At 35.4% G+C, this 9,171-nt stretch overlaps 1 pseudogene; it reads right to left on the bottom strand.

Annotated features, from left to right (window-relative positions):
• Positions 1 to 952: 952 nt before the first annotated feature.
• Positions 953 to 7,465, bottom strand: LOC129079827 (ubiquitin-like protein 7; annotated as a pseudogene).
• Positions 7,466 to 9,171: the final 1,706 nt, after the last annotated feature.

The raw sequence follows: 9,171 nt of genomic DNA, 5'->3' as shown, positions 1-9,171 counted from the left end.
CTCAATTTGAATCCTAACTCTGACTCTGGGTCAAGATTTATGCTCTAAAATTTGGTTTACTCTAACATATTTGATCTACATCCTTATTGTTCTCATCTGAAACTTCGATAAATATGTGAAAGATAAGAATGGAGTACTTGTACACTTTTTATATAGACATTTTTGAAAGATTAGTTGTTACTAAAATTGCTTAGGATGGCCATTTAACAAGTTTTCAATTTACTTAAACATTTTAATCAGTCCATATATTTCAATATTATTTACAAGCTCACAGTGTGGTTTGTAGAATGTGTTGTGGGAACACAAACATATTTATACAGAAAATTACACTGATTTGCCAGCCCTGGAAATCTTGTCCTCTGGACAAAGCTTGTTTTACCTGCCCCCATGTTGGCTCCTCCTGTTCAACTTTTGCTTGTATGTATATTTAAAAAAAACCAAAAAACAAAACTATTTGATGACATACTTTGTCTAAGGAGTATGTCTGACCTTTTTTAAAAAAAAATTTTATTTGTTGAGAGTGAGAGGAAGAGACAGAAAGATAAACATAGATTTGTGATTCCACTTATTTATGCATTCATTGGTTGAATCTTGTACATGCCCTGACTGGGGGTGGAAGCCACAGCCTTGGTATATGGAGACAATGCTCTAACAAACTGAGCTGCCTGGCCAGAGCCAGAGTGAGGTTGAACTTATTGCTCTACAGCTTTCAAAATGTAACTGTCCACCACTCCAGTAAGCAGGCCATTTCTGTAAGTCTACAGTGCTGTCCTAATTGCATGCTCTCTGTAGTAAAGTAGACACACAAAGTCGAGATTTTTTTCTTTCCTATATTTTTTTGAAGGTCAGCCATCAGGTGTGTTGTGCAAAGGAGAGATGGGGCATCTACAAGGGTGCCTCCCATGGGCAGGCACCTTGGAAGTTTGTTGAGGGTTCAGGAGGAGTGGGGAGTTCATGGGGCTCCTCTGGCAAAGATGAGCTCCAGAGCTACTTGGATGTCCCCACCAGTGGCCTAAAGGGCATGCAGGCTCAGCTCATTGTGCCGAATGCCTATGCTGCGCAGCTGCTACAGCTGAGGCTGCCACTGGCTCTGAAGGCTGGGATGCCCAGAGGCCTTTAGGGCATGCTGTGGGGCTTGCATGAAGAGGCCATTGGTGATGGGTGTCCCTGATGGGACACCAGGGGACATTGGTGAGATCCCAGAGGAACAGGCCTGGATGCCAGGAGTTGGCGTGAGAGCAGCTCTCTGGAGTGCGTGGACCTGGCCTTTGGGTGAAAGTCACCCTCAATATCAGAGGGCCCTTCCAACAGGAAGCCACCTGGCATGTCCCAGTATGAACTGGATGGCGTGCTCTTGGAAGAGGAGTTAGCCCTCTATAGCAGTGTGCTGCCTGCCACTGAGTGCAAAACCAGGACAGTGGCATTGACTAGGGCTGAGTGAGCAGGTACCAACCTATTAAGCATGTTGGGATGAGCAAAAACAGAGAAAAGGTCCATGTCCTGAAGCAATGGGGTCACTGCTGAGGCCTGGGGTGGCCACAATGATCTGATCCAGAGATTTCTTATTCGCTGAGCACCTTAAAGACCACCTCCCTGTAGGAGGAGCTGCTGTGCAAGGCAGGGTGCAACACCTGGAACTCCTCAGGCAGCCACTTCCTCCGCAGGATCTGGTTCCTGGTCAGGCTTGGGCTGGGACTTGAGCAGAACAGGGGCTGTGACACAGGCTGAATGCCACAGAAGTGAAGAGTTGAGCTGTCTTTTCGCTTCTGGCCACAGTAGATTAGATCAATCAGGTCAGGGTCTGGAACCAATTCCTAGAGTTTGCCAGTAACGAGCTGCTTCAGAAATGAAAGACTAGAGCCTCCCCCTCCAAGTGAGTATTCTCCCAGCTCTGTCTCTGGCAACCAAATAATGGACTTTGGGGCAAGTGGCTGGTCAGCCAGTTTCACCACCAGGTGCCAGTCTGAGAGAGACACCTTCTCTTTCACACTTTCTCCACATCCCGTGGAAAGAACTGGGCCACAGAGGTGCCAGCGTAGAAACTCAAGGTCAAGATTTCTATAAATATATTCTCATGTGAGAGTATTGAAATAGCCCAGCATTTGGGCAGCATGACTGCAGTAAAGATTAACTGGAGGAGGCTGGTCCATATTCAGTTATTAAAATATTTCTTATAAAAATGTTTAGTATAAAACTAAATTTATGATGTCTTATTCTAAGAAGAATTGATATCAAAAGATAGAGGACCACCACTTGAGTATCTTAAGATTATAATTTATTCATTGAGCATTGAGGTAAAATGTTTAATAAAAAGAAAGCCTTTGTTAGCTAGGTTGTTACGCCTGAAGCACCATTATACACATATTGCTTTTTTAGTTCAAAATTATGTCTGCTTGGCTTTAGTCAAAGTGTCTTTATTTGTGCAATAGTCGCACAGAAATTGCTTTCTGCCCTGACTTTCTCATCTTCAACATTCACACCAGTGGGCTATTTGCTTAGGGATAGTGCCAGTACATCATAGCGAGTGGATTCAGGTAGATGAGATGAGCCACAGAACTTAGCATCTACTTGTAAAACCAATTGGTTATTAAACTATGACCCTTTATAGGACAATCAATTTTATTTTAGTGCTGAGAGACCACCATTGATGTCTAAGGCCAGTTTAGACTCCTTCTTCTTCTTTTTCCTCTTCTTTTGTAAAAACAAAACAAAACAAAACAACTGTTAATTATTATCTGGCCTAAGGCTTTCAGTGCAATGTATACAGGCTCAAAAACATGCTGTATATGCCCTTTTTAACCCCATCAGGAACTATAAGAGACATTCATATTTTATTAAAAAGCGCTTGCTAGGTGGGGCAGTGACCACCTATACCAGGATGAGCTGATAGGGGACTCCGGTCTAGGGAAACACGCACGTTATGCATCGAGCAGTGCTCCAGATGCAGCACCTGAATTCATTCAAAGGAACAGACCAAGAGCCTCTGTAGTGTTCAAAGTCAAGATTAAAGACACACTCCTAGACGATTAAATTTAGAATAAACCTGCAGGGCCTTAAAAAAAAAATCTTATTCATTCATTTTAGTCAAAAGACTAGTGTTCAATGTAATTTTTATTTTAGACCTATTCTAATAGGTATATCTTTATTGGCCTAAAATATATTTTTTCAATTTTAAAAAATTATCTTTTTTAACTTTTCAAAAATTGGGCAAATATTTATATAATTTGAAAGAAGAAACTGACTTATTTTTGCTCTTCTATTGTTACCACAATGCATGGTTTTCTGATGATGTGTAAAATATTTATTTGGGTTAGTTAAGTATTTAAAGAGTAAGTTAGGCAGAAAATAGAAGAGGAAAAAATATAAAAACATGTTGCTTTAGCTTGTAATATTAGCTATATGTTCTCATTTTGGAAAAGATAGAGAATATACTATGAGATACACCATGTCCTGGGAAATCATTTTAAAATTATTAATATAGAAAGTTTTTAAAAATACACTTTTATATACAGAGATCAAATGGTTATATATTACATATAAAGAGTAATTTAATGTTCTGAGTTACTATCCGTTGCCTTTAAAGTGTTTAATGACATTCAAATATCAAATAATGGAATTAGACATAATTGTGTAACTGTTGTGTTCCAAACAGCTTTGCACTTTCTTGACTGTTGTAAGTTATAAGGAATAAAGTATTTTGAAATATCATGATTATTAATTTACAAATAAACTTTGGAAGAATTAGGAATTATTGCATTGCCATTCTATTTTAGACATGGTAATTTACAATTTCTCCCACTATTTTCCCCATTGTGATATTATTAGATTCCTTCAATTTTATATCAAGAACTGTCAATACAAAAAAACACTTAACAATTTACTTTAAAAACTCAAGTGCTTTATTCTTTTAATTAAAATTTTTATAGAGGTAACTACAGATTCACATGCAGTTGCAAGAATTAATACAGAGAGATGTTATGTGCCTTTTATCCAGTTTCCCTCAATGGCAACATTTTACAAAACTGTTGTCCAAAATCACAGTCAGGATATTGACATTGATACAATTCACTTATCTGATTCAGCATTCCTCAGTTTTACCTGTAGGTGTATATTTAATTCTATGCACTTTTATCACTTATTAATCCACTACCACATGTAACAGTTCCATCTTCACATAGGTCCCTTAAATTGCCCAATATACCCATACCCAGCTCTCTCATGCCTCCTCTCCCCACGCCTAACCACTGACTACCACTAATTTGTTCCTTATTTTTAAAAATTTTACATTTGAAATATGTTACGTAAGTGGAATTATACAGTACACAACCTTTTAAGATTGGTTTCTTTCACTCAGTATAATTCCTAGGAAATGTTTTTAAGTCATTGCATCTATAAATAGCTATTCCTTTTTATTGCTGAGTAACATTCCCTGATAGGTATATACAACAATTTAAGCATTCACCCATTAAAGAGTATGTGGGCTAATTTTTGGCAATTATATATAAAGCCACTATAAATATTTCTATGAAGTTTTTATGCGAATGCAATTTTTTAATTCTCTGGAACAAGTGCTCAAGAGCACAATAGTTTAATCATATGATAATTACATATTTATATTTATTTAAAAATACCAAATTGTTTTGCAGAGTAGCTGTACCATTTTTATATTCTCAACAGTAAGGCGTGTGTGACCTTGTTTCTCTATATCCTTCCAAGCATTTAATATTCTTTATTTTTAATTTTAACATTGTGATAGGTGTGTAGTGATATTTCATTGTGATTTAAGTTATATTATATCTGATGACTTAGGATGCTGAATGTCTTGTTTTGCCTATTTTATAAGTGGATTTTTTTTACTGTTAAGTTTAGATATATTACAGATACTAGTCTTTTGTTGGCTATGTTACTTGCAATTATTTTCTCCCAGTCTATGGGATTTCATTTCATTCTCTTCATGTGGTCTTCTATTGAGCAAAAACTCAAGTTTAAATGTGGTTCAATTTATTAATTTTTTTCCTTTTATGAATTATTTTTGTGTTAATTCTAAAGAACTCTTGGTTAACCTAGATCTTGAAAATTTTCTATTTTTTTCTAAAAATTTAATAATTTTACATTTTTACATAAATCCTTGATCCATTTTGATTCATTGTTTATATAAAGTGTGAGATTTAGGCCAGATTTTTTTCCCTATGGATGATCAGTTACTCTAGTACAATTTCTTGAATGGCTAAGATGTTTCTATACACATTTTAGTGTAAATATTTATCCCATTGATAGTACCAATAAAGTCACTACCAAATTGGTAAGAATCTGTAAATGCTTTTGTTATTTTTTTACTCAGAGTGATTATTTTCATATGCTAAGTAAGTCAAGCCATAAGCAGAGCTTTGCTATTATACTGTATTTGACACTATGTTGGCAGCTGTTAAAATCGATGTCTACTGTATTCTCTTTATTAATGATCCATTGCAGTGCATGGGCAAACAGACTGTATCTTCCTCTCAGGAAAGTAGAGCATTTAATCCAGGAGGGCACAGAATGCTGTTGATTGCTTAGTAGTTTAAGTCAAGTTCCAATAAAAATTAAGAAAAAATTTATTTTGAGGACCATCTGTGGTTTCTCAGCTTGTGATCTTCACCTGCTTTACAAAGGATGAAGCCAAGGCTCAGGAAGTTGGAGGAGTCATCCCTCACTTGTCTGATCAGTAAATGTCAGAGCCACTTCTACCTGCTGCCAAATTCCCACAGTCTTTTCACTGCTCAAAGAGCCTCATTGGTTTTTAGAATGTCTTTTCTAATTTCTAGATGTTATGCTCTCTGTCATTAGTCTAATTATATTCTTTAACATATTTTCTTTCTTACCACTTATAGGGATAATGGTACCGCTGAATATAATTTCACAACCACATTCTAAACATTGTCCCATTTTGATTTACTTTTCCCTAAGATTATTGATAATGGAATGCCCCATAAGGATATTAAAACTCTATGGTTTTTAGAACAATTAAAAGCAAATGTAGGATTTTGCACTTACTCTTATGTTTGTAGTTGCCTTCTCTGTATAAATACTCATTACCACAGGGCCTTACTGTTCTCTCCTTTTAATCTCAAAACAATGCATGTTTTATTCCTAACACATTTTCAAGAAATAAACATTCTCTGCCGGAGCCTATACTTTGTCTCTGAAGGCAAGTTTTGCGTATATTACAGCAGCCAGGATGTTAATGCTGACTACCAACCTGAGCCGGAGCTTCATAATTATAGGACACAGTTCGTGCCTTTGTGGATTAATGTATTAAACATTCAGAAATGAATGTATGTGGCTCAGAGACATATGACAGATGGGTTAGTACTGAATTGCTGAACTTCCAATGGATTGTCCAAACTTGGAGGACATGGTGTGCCAAGATGCATGTATAATCTTGGCCTTTATATGTAACACATACATTTCATTTAACTTAATATGCTTATTGATTCATATGTAATCTGTAAATGTTTCTCAATATATACATTTTATGGTACTTTTTGTTATAAAAACATTACATACTTTTATATCCTCATTACATGTTGAGATTGAAGGATCTGTTCTCTACTGCTCTTAGATTCCTCGTTGCTAGAAAGTCCACAGAGGCTGGCAATATTAGGTAGCACTGGAACTCTTGCAGTGGATATTATCATTTTTATAAATTACAGGACTCAAATATACTTTTTGTGAAAATTTTATACTTTACAAAAGAAAATGTTATTATGTACATGATAAATAATTCCCATATTATATGCACACATTGTATTCTAAATCTTAGCCACTTACATGGATCTCCTCAGAAATTTTTCTATTCATATATGAAGGTATAACTATAACTTGTCTTCACATAGTATATAATTATTATTATTCCATAACTATTTTTTTTATTGAAAACCAGCTCAGCCATTTTTTTACCCATGTGGTACTATATAAATAAACCAGGCTTTCAGAGTTTTTCATCTGTAAAAGTGAGTGAACAACGTGTATATCAAAGCAAAGTTAGGAATATAATTTATTCTCTCAACAAGTAACTAAAATTTCTTTATGCATTCATTCGTTGAACTCCAATTGTGTAGAAAGCACTATTTTGGTCTCTTCAGCTTTACCTTTTAATAGGAGCTTGGGGACAGAAAAGAACCACCCATATAAGCCAATTAATAGCTATAAGTGAAAGAGAAACAAAACAAGCATGATTATGGGAATGGCCTACGATAATATAGTCCTTTCAAAAGTATATTAAATGTGGGAATATAAAAAATGAGGAGCAAAGCCAAGTACATATTTGTCACTCTCTTAGTGTTAGTTTCTTCCCATCTTCTTTTGCTCTTTTGTTTTCCTACCTGATAACCCAGAATGATGATGAGAGTCTACGTCCAACGGATAACATAATTTCACCATCAGCCCTAAACTGCCTCCTGTGATTTGGTTCAAATTCATACATTTTGAGAGTGAGAGCAAGACACTGACTAGAAAGAAACCAGATTATAGTTTGATCCTGCTCTGAACTTCTGTGAGCATAGAAAAAGAGTCTCTTATTATCTCAGTTTATTTTTCTGAGAAAGCACAGTAAGAGGTTCTGAAGCATTTTTGCACTGGATGTTCTTAAGTAGTCTCCTTACCCTAACCTTAAGTGATTCAATAGGTGGAACTATGCTGCTGCTACATTATAAGATTTTGACAAAATGTTTAGAACATTCTTTATTTAATGATAATATGCTACTTACTTAACAACATTTGCTACTTGTCTTCCCATCCGTTTATTTCTAAAACATTGTGTTTATTTTTTCAGAAAAATGAGGCAGTTTAATCTCCAAATTCTATCCTTCTAATTTTTATGCATTTTAAAAATTACAATAGCAGTCCCCATATGTTTGCTTTTAAAAATAATTTGAAATAATTTGAATAATATTTATATTTCAGAAAATACAAAAAGCAATTTTGAGCTGTGTGAAAATAAGAATAAAGAGAATGACTCAACTATAGTTTTAAGTTCTCTAATTCATGTTTACTTTTTTATTATTGTTTCCAAAGGAATACCAGTTAAGCACACTAATTCATCATAGTATCTAAATAATTGTTTTCATTCAAAAAATTTTTATGAAATCAATTTCTGAAAACCTTTAGTAAGCTTATGTGCTAATCACTAGCCCTTGCTATATGTAATTTGCATATTAGGCTCATCCGTTTCAAAGTGATTAACAGTAAATCCAATTATCTGATCAGATTATTTATTATGAAATAAAATCATCTTCTTTCAATTTCCTGGAGAAGTCATCAAGATTCTGGCACCTTAAATGCAGCTATTTCAGAAATGCTCTGGGATTTGAACTGATGGTCTCATTTTTTAGGCACGCTTGGAATATTCTCCTGTCCTCTAGGTCATTAACCAATCTCGATCTATCAGTGATTAAAGCCACTGGCCTTGGAGAGAAAGCTCAAATTAAGATCATTCTTAATGTCACACATAAAAAGTAAAAGGTATTCTTCAGTTTGATGATGAGTTCTTGTAAAATAACCATGGTTCTGTTTTATAAAATCGAGGGACTCTATTATTTACGTGTGTTTTCAGCATTCAGCAGTGAATGGCAGGCACGTGGTAGTTTTGTAATAAATTTGTTTTGAACTACGGTCAGCTGCTTTATTAGTGAGTCTGTTACTTACCATTATTAGTGAATGTGATATATTTTTAAACGACTCATTCAAAGCAATCGCTGTGTGATGCTAGTACATTTACAATGCTAAGAATAATAAATAGTAGAAGGCATTATTTAATAACTATTTGTTGATGGAGTTGGTAAGTGTATACAAAATAGTTTCGATGTCTTTCTTTTTCCCCTTCTTGGGTGAGAGCCATGAAGAAAATGCAGATCTCTACCCTAAAATCACATGGATCGAAATTCTGACAACTACCTGAATGACTTTAGTAATGAAGTCTCCCAGAGTCTCCAGAATAAACCCCTGCCTGACAAACATTTTGAGGGCGAAAGCTTGATTTACAAGCCTGTGAATGGGCTTCTTGGGCTTCTGACCTACCGAACTGTGAGGCAATACATCCATCGGTGTTGTTTTAAGCCCTTAACTTTTTGATAATTTGTTACACAGTGATTGGAAACTAATACAGAAGGTTTACATGACTGAAGACATATA

This window comes from Pteronotus mesoamericanus, unplaced genomic scaffold, assembly GCF_021234165.1.
Source record: "Pteronotus mesoamericanus isolate MK-2021 breed Mesoamerican mustached bat unplaced genomic scaffold, CSHL_Meso_final contig_82, whole genome shotgun sequence".
NCBI classification, from domain to species: Eukaryota; Metazoa; Chordata; class Mammalia; order Chiroptera; family Mormoopidae; genus Pteronotus; species Pteronotus mesoamericanus.
The sequence above is the reverse complement of the archived record's forward strand: the minus strand, read 5'-3'. Positions and strand labels throughout refer to the sequence as shown.